Source organism: Rattus norvegicus, chromosome 1 (genome assembly GCF_036323735.1).
Source record: "Rattus norvegicus strain BN/NHsdMcwi chromosome 1, GRCr8, whole genome shotgun sequence".
Lineage (NCBI taxonomy): Eukaryota > Metazoa > Chordata > Mammalia > Rodentia > Muridae > Rattus > Rattus norvegicus.
The window spans coordinates 247,438,341-247,460,094 of record NC_086019.1 but is presented as its reverse complement, the minus strand read 5'-3'; the positions used below and the strand labels follow the sequence as shown (position 1 = coordinate 247,460,094).

Below are 21,754 nucleotides of genomic sequence, written 5' to 3'. Positions count from 1 at the left end.
ATAGATTTTGGATATTAGCCCTCTATCAGAGGTCAAGTTAGTGAAATAATTTTCCTTAATCTGTCGGCTGCTGATATTCCCTATTGACTATGTCCTTTGCCTTACAGAAGCTTTCAAATTTTGCGAGGTCCCGTTTATCAATTCTTGATCTTAGAGTATGAGCAATTGGAGTTCAATTTAGGAAATTTCCCCTTTTCCAGTGAGTTCAAGAAACTTTCCCACTTCCTCTTCTATTAAAATCAGTGTCCCAAACTGGGATCCAGCTCAAGGAGAGGCCCCAAGGACTGACAATATTACTGAGGCTATGGAGTGTTCACAAAAATGGACCTATCATGAATACTCTCTGAAAGACCCAACAAGCAGCTGAAAGAGAAAGATGTAGATATTCATATCCAACATATGGACAGAAGCTACCAGCCCCTGTGGTTGAATTAGGGAAATCTAGAAGAGGCTGAGGATGAGGGCAACCCTTTAGGAAGACCCGCAGTCTCAATTAACCTGGACCTCCGAGAGCTCTCATAAACTGAACCTCCAACCAGGCAGCAGATACCAGCTGATATGGGGCTCCCAACACATCTACAGCAGAGGACTGCTCAGGCCGTGTTCAGTCAGAGAATATGCACCTAACCCTCAAGAGACCGGAAACCTCAAGGATTTATGAAGTCTGATGGGGTGGCAGTGGGGAAATCCTCGTGGAAATAGGGAGTTTGTTGAAGTGGGGGAGATACGGGATTGGAACAGTCAGAGGGTGGACCCAGAGGGAAACATATTCTAGAGTGTTAAATAAAGATAATAAATAAATTTTTAAAAAGTATTTAAAAGACTAGTGCGGAATTCTATCAGACTTCATAGAAGACATCATACCAATACTGTCTATACTATTCCACAAAATAGAAACAGACAGAGCACTATCAGTTTTCTTCTATGAAGCCACAACTACTCTTAAACCAAAACCAAAGACTCAACAAAGAAAGAGAACTTCAGACCAATTTCCCTTATGAATATCGACTGACAAATACACAATAAATTTTTGCAATCCAAATCCAAGAACACATTAAAATGATCATCCATAATGATCAAGTAGCTCCATCCCAAGGGTGCAGGGATCGTTTAATATACAGAAATCCATCAATGTAATCCGCTATATAAACAAACTCAAAGATAAGAACCACATCATCATTTCATTACATGCAGAAAAAGCATTTGACAAAATTCAACACCCCTTCATGACAAAAGCCCTGGAAAGATCAGAAATTCAAGGCCCAAACTAAGCATAGTAAAAGCAAAACACAGCAAAACAGTAGGTAACACTAAAATCAATGAAGAGTAATATGAAGCAATTCCACTAAAATCAGGGACTACATGAGACTGCCCACTCTCTCCCTATTTATTCAATGTAGTATGCAAAGTTTTAGCCATAGCAATCAGACAAAGAAAGGAGGTCAAAGTGATACAAATTGGAAGGGAAGAAGTCAAATATGACTATTTGCAGATGATATGATAGTATACTAAAGTGACCCCAAAAGTTCTACCAAAGAACTATTAACCAGCTAAAAAAATTCAACAAAATGTCTAGAGATAAAATTAACTCAAACAAATGAGTAGCCTTCTTCTACTCAAAGGATAAACAGGCTGAGAAAGAAATTAGGGAAATGGCACCCTTTATGATAGTCTCAAATAAATAAATAAAATATCTTGATATGACGTTAACTAAGCAAGTGAAAGATCTGTATGACAAGAACTTCAAGTCTCTGAAGAAAGAAATTAAAGAATATCTCAGAAGACGGACAGATCTCTCATGCTCATGGATTGGCAGGATTGATTTAGTAAAAATGGCCATTTTGCCAAAAGCAATCAACAGATTCAATGCAATCCCCATCAAATTTCCAACTTGATTCTTCATAGAAATAGAAAGAACAATTTGCAAATTCCTTTGGAATAAGAAAAGAAACAGGATAGAGAAAAATATCCTCAACAATAAAAGAACTTCTGGGGGAGTCACCATCCCTAACCTCAAGCAGTATTACAGAGCAATAGTCATAAAAACTGTTATTGGTACAGAGACAGGCAGATTATATCAATGGAATAGAACTGAATACCCAGAAATAAACCCACAGACCCATGGTCACATGATCTTTGTCAAAGGAGCTAAAATAATCCAATGGAAAAAAGATAGCATTTTCAAACAATGGTGCTGATTCAACTGGAGGTCAGCATGTAGAAGAATGTGGATTGATCCATTCTTATCACCCTGTACAAAGCACAAGTTCAAATGGATCAACAACCTCCACATCAAACCAGATACACTTAAACTAATAGAAGAAAAAGTGAGGAAGATGCTCGAACACATAGGCATTGGAGAAAACTTCATGAACAAAACACCAACAGCTTATGCTCTAAGAACCAGAATAGACAAATGAGACCTCAAAAAACTGCAAAGTTATGTAAGGAAAAAGACACCGGCATTAGGACAAAACGGCAATCAACAGATTGGGAAAAGATCTTTATCAATCCTCCATCTAATGGAGGGTTAATATCCAAAATATACAAAGAACTCAAGAAGTTAGACTCCAGATAGCCAAATAACCCTATTAAAAGTGGGGTACAGAGTTAAACAACGAATTCTAAGCTGAGGAATATCGAATGGCTGTGAAGCATGTAAAGAAATAACATCTTTAGTTATCGGAGAAATGCAAATCAAAACAACTCTCAGATTCCACCTCATACCAGTCAGAATGAATAAGATAAAAATCTCAGGTGACAGCAGATGTTTGCAAGGATGTGGAGAGAGAGAAACACTCGTCCATTGTTGGTGAGATTGAAAACTGGTAGAACTATTCTGGAAATCAGTCTGGATGTTCCTCAGAAAACTGGACATTCCACTACCTGAGGACCCAGTTATACCTCTCCTGGGAATATACCCAAATGGTACTCCAACATACAACAAAGAAACATGCTCCTATATGTTCATAGCAGCCTAATTTCCAATATCCAGAAGATGGAAAGAACCCAGATGCCCTTCAACAGAGGAATGGATTCAAAAAATGTGGTACATTTACACAAAGGAGTACTACTAATCAATCAAAAATAATGACTGGGGTTGGGGATTTAGCTCAGCGGTAGAGCACTTGCCTAGCAAGCGCAAGGCCCTGGGTTCGGTCCCCAGCTCTGAAAAAAAGAAAAAAAAATAATGACTTCATGCAATTCATAGGCAAATGGAATGAACTAGAAAATATCATCCTGAGTAAGGTAACCCAATCACAGAAAAACACACATGGTGGGCATCCATTGATAAGTCTGCATTAGTTCCAAACTCGAATTACCCAAGATGCAATTCACAGACCACATGAAGCTCAAGAAGTAGCATGACCAAAATACGGGTGCTTTCACTCCTTAAAATGAAGGAAAAATATCCATAGGAAGGGTTATGGAGGCAAAGTTTAGAGCAGAACATTCAGACCCTGCCGACATGTGGCATATATAGCCACCAAAACTAGATAAGATGTATGGAGCTAAGAAGTGCATGCTAACAGGTATCAGATATAGATCTCTCCTGAGAGACACAACAGGAGCATGTCAAATACAGAGATAAACGTTAGCAGCAAACCACTGAGCTGAGAATGGGACACAATTTGGGGGAATTAGAGAAAGGATCGAAAGAGCTGAAGGGACTTGCAATGCCATAACAACAGCAATGCCAACCAACCAGAGCTTCTGGGGACTAAACCACTACCCAAAAACTATACATGGACTGACCCAGGTATCCAACTACATATGTAGCAGAGAATAGTCTTGTTGGGGCACCAGTGGAAGGGGCAACCCTTGGTCCTGCCTAAGTTGGACCCCTAGTGCAGGGTAATGTCAGGGGGATTGTAGTGGTCCGTATGGGGGGGGAACACTTTTATGGGAGATGCTAAGGGGCTAGGAGTCTTATGGACATGAAACCAGGAAAGGAAATAACATTTGAAATATAAATAAAGAAATATATCCAATAAAAAATACTGATAAATACAACTAAGTAAAAAAGTGCGCCTAGTGTTACTCAGACATCTTGAATAAAAGATCATAAAATACAATCCATGGAAAATACTTTTTATTTGTCCTAATGGTGAAAAGACAAACAGAAGTACTGTCAGTATCACACAGTTCATAGAAAAAAATGAATTCAGTGAGATTTTCTTATGGCCATAGTTACTCACTGTAGTTTTGTTACAACTTCTTATTTAAAATAGATTCTTATCTAATATCATACATCCAGTCCTCTCATCCCTCTACTTCTCCTTGTTTCTTCCATCTCCCTTCTCTCTGCAGTATTACTCCTCTCGATGCTCGGTTTTCTATTCAGAAAAGTGCAGGCCTTCAAGGGATGACAGTCAAATGGCGCAAATCATGATACAGTAAAAATATTATTTGATACTAGAAAAGACAACACAGTAGGAAGGAAAAAAGTTTCAAGTTCAGGCAAAACAGCTAAACCCTCTGTTAGGCAGTCCACAAAATCGCCAAAGTACAGCTGTATACCTATATGACTACATAAAAAAAGTATTGGGATTGCCGCCTTCACATCATTCTAGAAGAGAAACTAGCTCAGTATAACTGACCACAGAAACATTTGATATCTGAGCAGAAAATACTTGCAGAACTGTGAGTAACTGAATATATTGTCTCCCCAAGAAAAAGTGTTTTCTATTTTTTATTATTGTCTAAATTATAGTTAATAATGATGTGATGAAATATCATAACCAAAAGCAAATTAAGGAGGAAAGTCTTTAAATGGTTTACAATTCTACAGGATGGTTCATAATTGGAGGAAGTCAAAATAAGAACTCAAGCAGGGTGTGTTCAGGAAGTAGAGACTGATACAGAAGTCATGGAGAGATGACTTTACTGGTTTATTTCCCAAGGCTTGTTCATCCTGCTTTCCCCTAAAACACAGAAACACCATCCCATAGATGGCCCCACCCATCATGAGCTGGGTCCTCTTCAATCAATCACTAATTAAAAATATATCTATAGCCAGAACTGAGAGATACATTTTATCAATTGAGGTTCACTTTTTCAAAATGACTCTAGCTTGTTTCAACTTGACATAAAACTGTCATCATAATTCTGTAATTGATAAGAAAAAATTACTATACAATAAATAATGAAAGTTGAAAACAGAGCAGTTTCCTTTGGCTTTAATATATCATAATTAATTGAGAATGTTAGAAATCATAGTTTAAAATGACCAAACCATTCAGAATGGGATCATAAAAATTAAAATATTAATGGAATGATATATGTTATTCTAATTATAATGGCAAAGCTCACGCAGTGGCATCCTTGTAGAGGTGACATCATACTTGTTCTAAATTGGCTAAAAAGATATTGCTAAGCTCTCTTATCACAGAAAATTGTCTTTTAAAACTGTTATACAGTATTTCATAAATCATATTATACATATTCTGTGTATTTTTTTAAAATGATCACTTCAGTATTTCATTTGATTTTCTCTACTTTCTTTGTCTAAGCCAAAATTATTTCCACCAGGGGTTAAAAGGTAAGTCTTGGAGATCCTGTCCTTTGCCTAGGCAGACAGAGACAGGTAGTTGAGCCAGGGTGTGAGTCCTCATCTTGCCCTTTTTTTTTCTCCATATAGACATTCAGTTCTATTGCATCTACCAACCTTTACTGAGTGTGTACTGTGATTCAATATCAACCTTATTAAATCCTATTTAAAACAAACATGAACTTAGTTAATAATTACATCATAATACTTGACATTGAGATCAAAAAGGTTTGATCCTGATCTTTAAAATCTAGTTAATAATTAGATCATTGTTTTCTGACATGGAGGTCAGAAAAGTTCTATGTTAATATTCTTTAGACTTTTGGTGACCAAAAGTCATCTTGTGTAAGTTAAGCAGAATTTGCTGCCTGACTCACATTGAACTAAAATCCCAAAGAAACAAAGTTACATTTACTAGACATAAGCTAGACTAAAAAGCATAAAACTTTATATTTGATTTTATATTGGAAATTAGTAAGCTCTTAAATTGATGTGATCCTTATGGCCTCAATGCCCAGGATACTAGCTGGAGTCAGAGCCTTTGGAATAGTTAGAGAAATATGTCTTAACCTGTTTTATTTCCCACTAGAATCATTGTGGGTAGCTGATAAAACCGTGAGCTACAAAACACAATCTGAAGTATCTGTACATAGGCAGCATGACCTAACCTTGGTCCTTTCCCTTTACTAAACTTGTCTCTGGACTGGTCTAAACTATAGTTTCAGGATGGGATATGACAAACAGCATTGGTTTTCAAAGGGATGCCCATACTATCCTTCTTCCCACATCAGGAAGCACAATGAAGAGTAATTGTCTTCATAGGAAAGACACAAAAGAAGGTGTCTTATAGGTACCCATAAAAGGAGACTGCTCAGACATAGGTTTAAGCCAACAGTAAGTCTATTAGCCAGCTGGTAACAGCATTGGTTTTTCTGGATCTCAATGTAGCCCTGAGCATTTCTTATGATGAACTTTTAAGCACAAATACCATACTCTATGCTAACATACTTCAGTTAAAAATATGATTAGTTAGAAGCTGAACTACAGAAGCCAAAAAGTAAGAATAATACATTGGGAGACTTTCCCAGAACTGGACTTTCATGACTAAGGGGTTTTTTTTGTTTTTAGTTTTTCAGTTTTTGTTTTGTTTGTTTTGTTTTCATTTTGGCAAGTAGTATTGGCTGTGCTCTGAGTTTTATGTCCTAAGGGTACGTTCATCATGAAGTCAGTTGTAGTAAGCTGTGGGGGTCTCCATTGAACAAACAGACAAATTTTATTTGTATACACACAAATATGAAAGGGTTTCATGCCAGCTTCCCCCACATCACCCTGGCTCAAATCTGAAGGATAATAAAACCATGCTCCTCATGTGCATCAATTATTACCATCCCGGCTTTAAAAATGATGGACCCCAACCCCAGAGCTTTCTAATAAATCACCTGAGGGTAAATTGGTGTCATTTATGTTTCTCAATTTGCTAGGCAAAAGTATGCTTTTGTTACAGTAGATCCATACACATGTGGGCTACAGCCCAAATAAGTGAAAAGTCAAAACAGCTAATTCACCATATGCTCTCTACCTTTGCCATCATGACATTCCTCAACAGATAAAACCTGATAATCTCCCTGACTTCACTAGCTCTCAATTCAAAACCTTCTGCACATGTTGGGAAATTGTTCACCATACAGGGATTTCCCTCAAGGAATAGTAGAAAAAGTACATCAAACCCTTGAAATCCAATTTCAAAAACAAAAGACAACCACATACCCCCTAATGTACAATTAATAATAGCTCTGTCTACACTAAACAAATTTAACATCTACAAAAACTCCAAACACCCTCCTATCTTCCTCCACTGACACACACCAAATTTATCTCCCCCTGCCATAGTATATGGACATGGTCCTTTGGATGGAATTTGGAATGGACCAGACCCTCAACTTACAACTGGGTGTGGTTGACTTATGATTTCCCACCGGGTCAACCTAAGCCTATCTTGGTTCCTAACAGAAATGCCTGACACCACCCCATCAACCAAGAATATGGCAGATCAAGTGCAAAGAAAGAGGAGGAGGAGGAGGAGGGGGAGGAGGAGGAGGAGGAGGAGGAAGAGGAGAAGGAGGAGGAGGAAGAGGAAAAGGAGGAGGAAGAGGAGGAGAAAGAGGAGGAGGAGGAAGAGGAGGAGGAAGAGGAGGAGGAGGAAGAGCAGGAGGAAGAGGAGAAGAAGGGGAGGAGGAAGAGGAGGAGGAGGAATTTCCAAACACAGAGGAAAGGCAAGGTCTCCTGTAAGGACATCCATGATCTGGTGAATGCTGCCCAGGCCACAAGCTTCCCTCTCCTCCATTCTCTTGGGTGTTTTTATCATTCTTCATACTAACTCTGCTACTGTCAAGACTACCCCTACCCTTCCCAGGACCTATACTAGAGTATCTTTGCTAGAGAAACCTACAACGAACATAACAAATTCATAGGAATGTAGGATTGCCCACTTGAAGGTTGCTGGATCAGGATTGAGATATCCACACACCCAGATTCCATCTCCACTTCTCCAAGACGATGGGATGGTAAAATCATGCCAGGAGGTTTGGTAATGTAGAACAGGTTTGAGAACTGAAGATTTGGTGTGCAAACACCTGAGTTTTACATAACTCTTCATTCCCTGCCATTCCCAGCATGGAAAATGTGCCACACTCCCCACTTAAGGAAATGTGACCTCTGGTCAAATAGGCTCAGCACAGAGTTCTCCATGCTAATGAGGTACCTAGAGACCATGAGGGCTTAGCCAATAAGCTCCCCTTTTCAGACATTCCACCCTGAGAAGTTGGTATAGTATGCAACTATTCTCCACATGAACAGTCAATAAACAGTTAAAACTGTGGACTGTCTCTTTCATGAAGAGCCACTGTGGGGTGACATGGAGAAGGCATTCAACTATTAAGTCACAGCTCAGTTATCCTGTATTAGGTCTCTCTGAACTCCCAACCACAACTCTACAACCAAACTAAGGACAATCACTTCTGAAACAAGCCAGAGTTCCCCTTTCCCCCAGCCCCAGGCTAGACAGCAGTGTTCAGCCTATGGGCCCCAACTCTATTCTCAGCTCATTGCAACTTTCAGTGATGCACATATTTCCAAGAATCTGAGAAGCTCATGACCCTGGACTCATTGCAGGCCCAGGACACCTGAATCAGCTTTGACTTCCACACCTGTCAGACTGAGTTTTCCCCATATAAAGCAGTGTCTCCAAGATACCTTGAAGCCCAACCACAACCGATGGGTGATCATGTGGGACATGTGCAATCAAATTTCCAGAATTTAACCTCCTGAGCTGTAGGTGAACCCACACCAGTCCATTTCTCTGCTTTCCTTACCAAAATGCAGGTGACTACCTCCATGAGGTCTCACCATACAGAGGTATAAAATTCACCAGCCAACATTCACCAATGTTAAAGCTGGTTTTCAGCTTTCCATCAGTGACCCATGGGTTGAACATTGGTGAACCAGAGTCATGAGTAAACTCTACCATTATGGCTATGCCAAAAACCCATAGCTAATAATCATGTCTCCATGAGTTTTTTCCCATCTCCAAATCAGTCTTTACCCATGTTAATATTCTTCACCAGTAAAATCAACCTCAGAAGGAACTCCAAACTACTGTCTTCTAGCTACAATACATCCATATACAGCTGACTTCCTTCCCTTAACCAACAATCCCAACTCCCCCCAATGTTTTTCCTTTGCTTTGCTCACCCAACCACTATTAACATCTGTTCCCATTAGCATTTCTCTTCATGAATTTCATGGACCCTTACCCACAAGGAAAACACAAGACCTTCCTCTCTTTTTCCCACCACTTCCATTTTTGCCCTGTAGGACCCTTCATAAAACTGCATCTTACATATGGCCATGACATCACCATCACCAAACCAATATGTATTAACTCTCCTGCTATCGTCTGTTACAAAGGCACTATAGGTTCCTATATTAACCCTCATTTTCAGGGCTTCTAGATCCTTGTGATAATTGTTCCTTGCAGATAGGAGGAACCAAAAGAAGAGAGATATCTTCATCCTTCTCATCATTGGACTGGGCCTCACTGTTTCACTAGGTATGACAAGAACAAATGGAACAGCCCTTGTCCAAACATAACATCTGGCCAGTGACTTTGAGGACAAGATTGACCAGGCAATGTCTTCCACATCAGACACTCTTGAGGCCCTTCAGTGCCAGATAACCTCCTTAGCAGGAGTTGTTCTGCAAAACTCAAGGGCCCTGGACAAACTGACCCCTAAACAGAGAAGAATGTAAGTTTTGCTGGGGATGAAATGTTGTTTGCATGTCAATAAATCTGGGCTAGTAGAGAAAGATGTACAAATGCTAAAGAGCTCCAGGGAAATCTCCAGGGAAGCTAAGTTCCCAACACCACTACCTCTTAGTACTCTAAACTTTTGGTAGCTTGGATTCTTCCTCTCATCAGGCCCATACTAGCCATATGAGCCTTGGTTCTTTTGGCAACCCACATCATCCAATTTATAAAATAACTGTTGACTAGCATTTCAAACCTCACTACTAATCAGGTTTGGTTCAACATCAAACTCTTCCCAATATAAAAGACAGTTATTCTGTTGACATCTTTCCTTTATAAAAAAAGAAAAGGAGGCATTGTGGGGCAGTGGACCATACCAGGAAACTTGGTAATGTTGAGTGGGTTTGGAAGCACTGGACCTTCATACCAGAGGGTGGTAGGTGCTTCACCTGCTCCCTGGCCAGATACCTGTAAAATGACTGTGGTATCCCATGGAGGATTATGACAATAAGTGTGCTAACACCCTCCACATGCAGATGAGGCATCACTAATATCTCAGATGAAGCAAATATAAAGCTTCTGCTGTCAAACCACAACCCACGACAAGATGCATATGATATCTTATACCAATAAGGTATAAGAAGGAATAAGAATATGAGAATTACTCCATCAAGGATTGCTCTGAGTGCTTCTGTCATATAAGAACTGTAATTCTTCCTGGAGAGAAGAATTCTCTCCAAGAGATTCTGCCACTAGATGCTGCCCTGGCAACACACCACAGTCACTTCCTACCCAGTAGCCCCAACCTGTCCACTGCATTTTACCTGCTATCCTAGCCCCCTGCCAGTGCTTCACCACTTTGTGCCAACCATAGCAGAAGCTTCAAATACAATTCCACTCCCTACTTGTTCTAGCCTTTCAGCAACATAATAGCAGTGAAAGAAAGTGGCTACCTTGACATGGCTCCCCATTCCCCCTCAAAGAGTGTAATGGTTTGTTTGCTTCAGCTGTCCCCCACCCCCACAGATCTCCATGGATGTCTTCTGGTATACAGATCATCATGTCTGATTCATTTCTTCATGTTCTATAGTTCAAGCATGTGATATATTTAGGTCTTCAATGTTATTGATACATCATGTTATTCCCTGCATTCCCATCTCCCACTTAGCAGTAATATTTTGCCTGGCTCATGTTGCTCTATTGGCAGCACACCAAAGTTCTAGAACAAAGAGAAATAAATTCACTCAAAAGGAGTAGAATGCAGGAAATAATGAAAAAATAAGGTATAAAACTAAACAGAGAATTCACAAAAGAGGAATCTCGAATACCTGAGAATCACTTAAAGAAATGATCAAAATCCTCAGTGATCAGGAAAATGCAAATCAAAATGACCCCATAATTCCACCTTAGCCCATCAAAATGGCTAAGATCAAAAATTCACATTACAGCACATGTTGGCAAGGTTGTGGAGAAAAGGAACCTTCCTCAACTGCTGGTGGGATTGCAAACTGGTGCAACCACTCTGGAAATCAGTTTGCAGGTTCCTCAGAAAATTGGAAATATATATATACCTGAAGACCCACTATACCTCTCCTGGGCATATACCCAGAAAATGCCCCACCATGCTACAGGAGTATGTGTTCCACTTGTTCATAGTGGCTTTATTTGTAACAGTCAGAAGCTGTAACAACCCACATGTCCCACGATGGAAGAATGGATAGGGAAAACATGATTCATTTGCATAAGAAAATACTATTTATCTATTGACAACAAGGACATCCTGAGTTTTGCCAGCAGATGGATGGAACTAGAAAATGTCATCCTGAGTGAGGTAACTCTGACCCAAAGTGGCATGCATGGCATGTACTCACTAATATGTGCATATTAGCTAAAAAAGTACAGAATACCCAGGATACAGTCCATAGAATTCAAGGAAGCTAACAAGTCAAAGGACACAAGTGAGGATGCCTTAATCCACTTGACAGGGAGAAGAAAGCAATCATGGGGCGCAGAAGGAAGAAGGGACTAGGGTGGGAAAGAAGACAGGCAAAAGAGGAAACATTATCTGGTATTGGGGGTAAACAGGACTAAAGCCCTGAGGATCAGCTGAAAAAAGTGAAAACAGGCAACCTTGGGAGATAGGTTGTAGATGAACCCTCTACAAGGTACCAGAGACCTGGGAGGTGAGAGATTCTCAGGACACAAAGGGAGGGACTCCAGAAGAAATGCCCTCAGAAAATTGGACATAGTACCACCTGAGGACCCAGCTATACACTCCTGGACATACACCTGAAAGATGCTCCAACATATAACAAGGACATATGCTCCACTATGTTCATATCAGCCTTATTTCTAATAGCCAAAGAGTGGAAACAAACCAAATGTCCTTCAACAGAAAAATGGATACAGAAAATGTTGGTACACTTACAAAATGGAGTACTACACCACCATTTAAATCAATGAAACTCACAAAACTATAAAATGTCATCCTAAGTGAGGTAACACAATCACAAAAGAACACACATGGTATGTATTCATTGATATGTGTACATTAGTACAAAAGCTCAGAATACCGACCATAAGCTCAGAATAACTCAGAGACCATAAGAATCTGAAGAAGAAGAAAGACCAAAGTGTGGATGCTTCAGTCCTACATCGAAAGGGCAGCAAAGTAACAACAGGAGGTATAAGTGGGAGGGACATAGGAGGAAGAGAGGAGGGGTAGAGGAAAAAGAGGGGGACAGGATCAAATGTGGAAGAAGACAGGGGAGATGTTCAGATGGTCAAGAAATTGAACAGAGGTGTGTAGTGATGAAAGACGGGGAACAGGGGGAAGCCAACAGAAAGACCCAGATGCCAGGAAGGCAAAGGCTCCCAGGACCCAACAGGAATGATATAAGCTGAAATACCCAACAAAGGGGAGGGGGAACCTGTAGAGACCATATCCAGAGGTTAGGCACAGCCCCTGGTTGGTGATGGGGCCATTCACCCTTCAAAAATTTAACCCTGAATTGCTCCTGGCTAAAGGAAATAGAAGGACAAAGAATGGAGCAGAGACTGAAGGACATACCAACCAGAGACTGACACACATGGGAGTTTGAGAAAGGACTGAGATAGCCGAGGGGAGTTGCAACCCCATAGGAAGAATAACAATATAAACCAACCAGACACCCAGAGCTCCCAGGGAATAAACCACGAACCGAAGAATGGGCATGGAAGGACCCAGGGTTCTAGCTGCAGAAGTAGCAGAGGACAGAGTTATTTGGCATCCATGGGAGGGGAGGCCCTTGGTCCTTTGAAGGCTTGATGCCCCAGTGTAGGGAAATGCTAAGGCAGTGATGTGGAGTGAGTGGGTGTGTAGGGGAGCCACCTCATGCAAGCAGGAGGATAGGGTGGTGTAGGGTGCTTTTGGAGGGGAAATTGGGAAGGAGGATAACATTTGAAATATAAATAAATAAAATGATAAATTAAATTTAAAAAAAGTAATGCCCTACAGTCAGGAGAGGGAACTAGTAGAAAGACAGATTGTCAAGTGAAGGAATGGGGTTGACATCCCACAGTCAAAAACTCTGACCCAGATTTTTCCTGTCTGAAATAATTGCAGGGACAAAAATGGAGAAGAGACTGAAGGTAAGGAGGTCCAGTGACAGGCCCAAATTGGGATCCAATTCAAGGCTCAGCAAGTAGCTGAAAGGGTCAGATGCAGATACTTATAGGAAACTAATGGACAGAAGCTACTGACCCTTGTGGTTGAATTAGGGTAAAACTAGTAGAAGGTAAGGAGAAGGGTGGCCCCATAGGAAGACCAGCAGTCTTCCTGGATCCACAAGATCTCTCAGACCCTGTGCCACCAACCAGGAAGCATACACCAGCTGACATGAGGCCCCCAACACATCTAAAGCAGAGGACTACCTGTTCTGACCTCAGTGAGAGAAGATGCACCTAACCCTTCAGAGAATTGAGGCCCCAAGAAGTGGGAAGGTCTGCTGGCCTAGTGCTGGTGGGGACAACCTTTTGTAGACAAGGGTGGTGAGGAAGAATAAGATGAAGAACAATCAGAAGGCGAACTGAGAGAGGAATAAAGACTGGACCATAAAAATAAAGAATAGAACAAAAAACATAAAAATTAAAATAAAATAAAATCTCATTTCTGTTTGAAAAATGCTTAAGGCACAAAATGATTATTACAAATGAATACTTTCTTACACAATGTATTGAATAAATAATAAATGAAATCACACAATGGCATGAATTTGGAAAAGCAGGGAAAAACAAAAAATACAAAGTTTATCAGTCACAATAACTTATACTTTATGGCATGATGTGAGTCAGTTTCCATCTCTGCTGCACTTAATATTGTCTTTCTACTCGGTTTTGTTTATTTTATGTGCTAAGATAAATGGCAATGTGTTCTAATTAACCAATTCTCCTTATGTGTTCCTGAATCCATATTGTATTTTCACACACCAAATAACTATTCAAGTTAGTGTTCAAATGACACTGAACTGAGTGTTTACAAAGCTCTGGCAAATACTTAAGTATTCAGTGAATGAGAAAATACTTGAAAAATGAAATAAATGAGTATATATCAATGCTTTACCTGCTTCCACTTAATTAGGTAATAATCAATAAAGTCATGAGGATTTGTAACATCCAGTGATTCTTGATGTTCTTTTATTTTCTTCAGAATGTAGTTTCTAGTATGATACACATTTTTAGCTAATGTCATATAACTTCCCAGACAATAATCAATGAAAACAGGGAAAGAACTGCAGAACTACAAGGAAAAACACCAAGAATTTATTAAATGCATAAGGTATAATAAAGAAGTACAGACATACTATAATCTAGCAAGCCTGATTTTGATTTATAGTCCCATGAATGATTTATTTTCACCTTGAAAAAGAGTTGCTCCATTTTATACATAATAAAATTATATATAAATTCTACGTAGTAGAAAAATTGAGGAAGAAAATCCTGCCCATATAATCCTGGTTCACAGTGAATTTTTTCATATTCAGTAATAATTCAATTTTGCCTACAAATTTTAAATATCATATGATATTAAGTAATATAATCCTTACACTTTGGATGCTAGTACATGCTAAAATAGGGTAAATAATTCACTGCAGAAAGCTTTTCAATCAGCCAATCTCTGACATGAAGTGAGAACGTGGAATTGTGTGCGCCTCTAAAGATTCCTTGACAAAAATTACACACCATTATTTACTTCTTTGTGGTCCATAACTACTATATAGGCAGAGAGCAGGAGATGCTAATTCATCACAGGGAAAGATTGTGAACATATTCATGATCCACCATTCATATTATCATTTCTTCCTGTTCCCTTGTCATGGAGGATCCAAAATAAAGCAGCAAACATTTCAGTGGTTTCAGTGCTTCCTGTATCATTATCCAAAATATCTTTAGAAGAATATTTTCTGTCTACACTGTTATTTATGCCAAATACAGAAATGGGTAGGTTTTAACTATTGATAGTACAAGAACTTGTGAGTAGTTCAAAAATGTTCTTCTATGAGTGACTGAATATCTTTCTAAAAATCAATGGATTAATTTGTAGAAAAACCTCACTGTGTGTCAAATAAAAATAACATCACATAGGAAGATAAGCAGCTTGAGCTTTCTTGGCATTTGTGCTTTGTTTATCTGTTGGTTTAGCTAAGGACATAGACCTCTCTTCCAGAGGTCCCATTCATACTACTCTAGGCAGTGCATGGGTACCATTACATCACTATTAGTCCCCTTGTAATTTGATCTGTGAAAAAGAATAGTCATAACTTTGCTTTCAGGAGGAGATGAATTTTCTTCACCTATATCCAGGGACTGCTCACAATCTTGATGTTCTCATTGAGTTTTTCCATCAAGCTAAGAAAATCTTGATCTTTATAATCAAAACAATTCTGGAAAATAATGGAGCAGATGACATTGCAAGGAGCACAGCCCAAGATGAAGGTAGGGTCACAGGGTGAGCCTGAGGAATGGGAAACAATTGTAATATGTTATTAAAATATACCAAGAGGGCACTTTATCTTTGTTAATGGGTAAAATCCCTGGAGAAATTTTAAACTTCACCAAAATATGATTGTCAGTCTTCATTTTATTTTGGAGAAAGTACTTAAAGACAAGTTTCTTCATAATTTAAGCAGATAACTTGACTGTTCTGTGAAAGGTATTTCAGGGGTGAGTAGCATTCACATAGTAATTGAAGATCTGTTCATCACCTAAGCCAAAACAGCGAATACAGAGAGAAATGGTTTACACAACAGAAGACAGATATGTAATATAATTAGCAAAAATGAGATGTTGGTAATGAAAACAATTCAAGGTTAATTAAACAAGTCATTTTATTAAGTTCTTTGTGTTTGAAGATAAATACTGTCATGTGTAAATTCTTAAAGCATACAAATCATAATAAAATGAAATTATGATAAGTTTTCAAATCATGATGACATTCTATTAAATACAGCTAAGGAATGAAAATATACTTTGACTCATAAGTACCCAGGACTATGAAAATGTGCATTCAAGACACATTGCCACATCAGTGAAGTTGGGGAGATGAAAGTAATTCAAGAAAATGAAAAGAAATAACATCTGGTTTGGAATCTTTAAATGTAGATGAAGTCACTGCCACCATTTTCAATAGCAACTGATCTGTGGTAAAAACGACTACCAATAAATAAGGTATGTTTGTTCTAAGGATGTAAGTTATTAGAAAATTAAAATAAATGCTGTGTTCATGATGATACCTGATTCAAAAGCAACAGAGAAAACATCATTTTGAATAGAATAATACCAGTAGATCCATTGGACTCTAACCTGTATCAGGATGGAAAAGTCAAAACAGGAATGTATGATCACCATTGGTTTTCCTCAGTTCCTCCACAAGGCACTGTGTTTCCTCTTGAACACGGTCCTCAATGCTCTTTTCCCCATGCCCAAATTCTGCAAGGTCATGAGTGTAAAGCGTCTTATTTCTTTCCATCTATTTCCATGGCTAAAAGCAATTCCTGAACAAATGGGAATAGAAACTACAATGTGATCCCAGGAAGAAGGAGAGCATTGGCGAAGACACAACCCTAGAGAGGCATAGTCCGAGCCCCAGGATCAAGTCTGGCCTTTGCTGTCTATCTTCTTCCTCACTGTGAATGCTACCCAGATCACTCATAAACATGTACACTTACCAAGGCCTTTATTAATTTTTTCAGCTACTGGGAAGCTTCCTCTTTTAGTAAACTCCTCTCCGTGATCAATCAAGCCTTCTTTTGTTGCTGCATATCCATGCAATATCACAATGAGCTTCATGCCAAAGTACAGAGTGAACACAGAGCCATTCACTTTTGAGAACTGGAAATTGAAAAGCATAATAATGGGTAATTGTTACTTTTCAGTGTTGTCACAATGTGATGACCCAGACAGTTGATATTTAGATTACAATAAAGAGTCACATCAAAATATTCAGCAAGTCTCTTGATCATGTTTCAGTAAGTACTTGAAGCAAGAGTTTTCCAAATTCATTTTGGGGATGAATTGCTCATGAATAAAAGACTCTATCCCATGGGCAGTCACCAAATGCTAACACTATTACTGATGCTATGTTGTGCTTACAGACAGAAACCTAGCATTTCTTTCCAATGAGAGGCTCTACAAGCCGCTGACTGAAAAGGATATATATATTTACAGTTCAACATTGGAAGGGTAAAGAAGAGTGGGAGGATTGAAGAAACTGAAGGGGATAGCAACCCCACAGGAAGACAAAGAGTGTTAACTAACCTGGACCACTGGGAGTTTCCAGAGAATAAGCCACAAACTAAAGAGCATACACAAACTTGTACAAGGCTTCTCACACATGTATAGCAGAGGACTATACATGGCTCCTGGCTTTAGTGGGAAAAGATGAGACTAAGTCTACAGAGACTTTATATACCAGGGAAGGGGGATGACTAAGTCACCCTCTCAGAAACAAAAGAGAAAGGGAATGAAGAAGAACTCTTCAAGGGAGTAATAGGCAACATTTGGGAGGTAAATAATTTCATAATAATAATAATAATAATAATAATAATAATAATAATAATAATAATAATAAACTAAAAATCTAAGAGTACTCAACATTTAAAAATACTCTTTTTTATAACTTGATGCCTGGACAATCTAATTCCATGTTCACTCATAATAAAATAAGTATCAATGCTCAGATGACGGTTTCAGCAACACCTATAAGGTTTTTCCTGTGCAGCTTAGCCCCAGGAAGAAGAGAGAAAATCCATAGTGGGGACCCCAAGTTCATTCTATCATTACTAGAGATGTGGAGATGGTGCACCACTGAAGCAGCACACAGCATGGGCATCTGCTAAGAGAACAGATTCACCCTGAGGCATTCATGGTCCCAGGCACAGAAGAAAAGTCAATTTGGATAGTATCAAATATGTTTAGTTCTCTTACTTCCTGTGTTTTGCGTCATCTACGGATAGTTTCTTTTAATAAAACATCAGCTATTTAGAGAACTTCAGCACCAAATGCTAATAAATACAGAGATTTAAAGTGCTGCCTGACTTGGTGGATGGTATCATGTGTCCCTTTCCAGAGACTTAGCAAAAAATATGGAAACAGAAATAAAATAAAGATGAGAAGTATACATAGTTTTTGCAATTTTCCAAATGTCATTATAATATGTAAATACCCAAAGTTCTCTAATTCACCATAGAAATTGCTTTTTCTTCAATTTCTGATGGGGATAAAAAATGACCTTTACAGATTTTTAGCTTTACAATCATTGATTACAATGCCGTTTGGGCAAGTCCTGAAAATGTACACAAAAATAATGTTATACAGACTTTACGGCTTATATTTAGGAATATATGTATATAAATATATCTATATGCATGTAACAACAATAATAAGAGAATAGCCATGGATTATATAAAAGAACAAGAAGGAGTATATGGGAAGGATTGGAAAGAGAAAAGAGGAAGAATATATTATAATCTCAAAATAATAACTATGTAATTATAATCTCAAAATGAAAAGAAATTTTTAAAAGAGTTATATTTATCTTTCTTTGCAAGGTACTAGAGGAGCATACTTACACTGGTTAAGGATTGGGTGATGTTATTCAAATCTAGATGAAAGAAATTGCCAATAATTGGGAGAGGAGTAGGGCCTGAGGAAGCTTTCCTCTCCCAGAACTCTGTCTCCAGATAGACAGTAGAATGAGACAGGAGAGAGTGAGCACCAGCAACATGACCAGATCCATTGAGTTTCTCTTTAGTGACACAGCTCTGATCAGGTAGCTTAGAGCTTTTATCAGGTGGCTACATAATCAATATGGCATAATTGACTAATCAGCTAGCTTCTGATCTATAATCTGTCTTTTACATGGACTTTATTCTAGTGAAAATAACAAAAACAAGCTGTTCTTCATGCTTTAATATCTCATGATATACCTCAAACTATCTACTCATCTGCTTTATCTTCCCAAGGATAGAAGTGTATACATGAGCCACCATGCCCAAGTTTAACGGCATACTTAACTGTGTATTTAACTTCAAATATTTGTTATCTTAAACATTTACACAAGCATTCTCAATAAGTGTAGATTTATACACATTTAATACACCATTTTTTGATTGGGTTTTTTGGGTTCTTTGGTGGTTAGCTTCTTGAATTCTTTATAGATTTTGTATATTAGCCCTCTATCAGATGTCAAGTTAGTGAAGTTTCTTTCCCCAAGCTGTAGGTTTCTGATTTTCCCTGTTGACTATGTCCTTTGCCTTACAGAAGCTTTCCTGTTTTGTGAGGTCAATTCTTGATCTTAGAGTATAAGTCATTGGAGTTCAATTTAGGAAAATTCCCCCTATGCCAGTAAGTTCAAGAACCTTTCTCACTTTCTCTTCTATTAAATTCAGTGTCCCAAAGTGGGATCTAGCTCAAGGAGAGGCCTCAAGGCCTGACCCTATTACTGAGGCCATTGAATGTTCACAAAAACTGACCTATCATGACTGCACTCTGAAAGATCCAAAAAGGAGCTGAAAGAGTAAGATTCAAATATTTATACCCAACAAATGGACAAAAGCTGATGGCTCCTGTGGTTGAATTAGAGAAAGCTAGTAGAGGTTGAGGAGGAGGGTGACCCTGTAGGAAGACCAGCAGTCTCAATTAAACTGGACCTCCAAGATCTCTCACACACTGAACTGCCAACCAGACAGCATACACCAGCTGATATGGGGCTCCCAACACATATACAGCAGAGGATTGCTGGCTCAGTGTTCAGTCAGAGAAGATTCACCTAAGCATCACAAGACTGGAAGCCTCAAGGATTTAAGAGGTCTTGTGAAGTGGTTGGTGTGGAAATCTTCTTGGAAATGGTGAGGTTGTTGAGGTGGAAGAGATATGGGATGTGGAACAGTCAGAGGGTGGACCCAGAGGGAAACATAATCTGGAGTGTAAATCAAAAAGAATAAATAATTTTTTAAAAAAAGTATTTAAAAGACTGAAGAATACAACTAAGTAAATAAAGTATGTCTAGTGTTACTCAGACATCTTTAATAAAAGGTTATGTATTATCCCGTCCTATAATACAAGTCATGGAAAATAAAGACTTGTTATTTGTTCTACTGGTGAAAAGACAAACAGAAGAACTGTCAGTATCACAAAATTTATATAAAAAATGAATTCAATGAGATTTTCTTATGGCCATAGTTATTCACTGTAGTTTTATTATACCTTTTTATTTAAAATAGATTCTCATCTAATATCGTACATCCACGCCTCTCATGCCTCTACTTCTGCATTTTCCACCTACCTCTCCTCTTCCCCCAGATTTACTCCCCCAATTTTTTCTGTTCAGAAACGTGCAGGCCTTCAAGAGATGACAGTCAAATGGGGCAAATAAGGATACAGTAAATCAACACAAGGGCCCTCATATTGAGACTGGATAAGACAACAGAGTTGAAAGGAAAAGAGATTCAAGATCAGGCAAAAGAGCCATCACATCAGTTAGGAGTTCCACACTATCAGCTATATGACTATGTAAGAAAAGTATTGCGATTGCACCCTTCACATCACTCTAGAAGTAAAACTAGCTCAGTATAACTGACCACAGAAACATCTGATAACTAAGCAGAAAGTACTTGAGGAACTGTGAGTCCTTGAATATATTGTCTCCCCAAGAAAAGGTGTTTTGTATTTTTTTATTCTTGTCTAAATTAGAGTTAATAGTGCTGTGATGAAATATCATAACCAAAAGCAAATTAGAGAGTAAAGACTTTAATTGGTTTACAATTCCACATCATGGTTCATCGTTGGAAGAGGTCAAAACAAGAACTCAGGCAGGGTAGGGTTCAGGAAGTATAGTTTGATACAGAAGTCATGGAAGGGTGCCTCTTACTGCCTTGTTTCCCAAGGCTTGCTCATCCTGCTTTCTCCTAAAACACAGGAACACCCTCCTGTGTTGGCCCCACCCATCAGGAGATGGGTTCTATTCAATCAATAACTAATTAAAACTATATCTATAGCCAGTTCTTAGGGAGACATTTTATCAATTGAGGTTCACTTTTTCAAAATTACACTAGCTTGTGTCAACTTGACATAAAACTGTCATCATAATTCTGTAATTGATAAGAATAAAAATTACTACATAATAAATAATGAGGTTGAAGACAGAGTAGTTTCCTCTGACTTTAATAAATTGTAGGTACTCAAGGATGTTACAAATCATAGTTTAAAATGACCAGACTATTCAGAGGAGAATCATAAAAATTCAAATATTAAGTGGAATGATATGTGTTATTCTAATTATTATTTTCTTCCAACTTTATTAAATTGGGTAGTTCTTATTTACATTTCAAATGTTATTCCCTTTCCCATTTTCCAGGCCA

General features: G+C 38.5%; 1 pseudogene; it reads right to left on the bottom strand.

Annotated features, from left to right (window-relative positions):
- Positions 1-14,202: 14,202 nt before the first annotated feature.
- Cyp2c6_v1-ps4 (cytochrome P450, family 2, subfamily C, polypeptide 6, variant 1, pseudogene 4) lies at positions 14,203-19,131 on the bottom strand (annotated as a pseudogene).
- Positions 19,132-21,754: the final 2,623 nt, after the last annotated feature.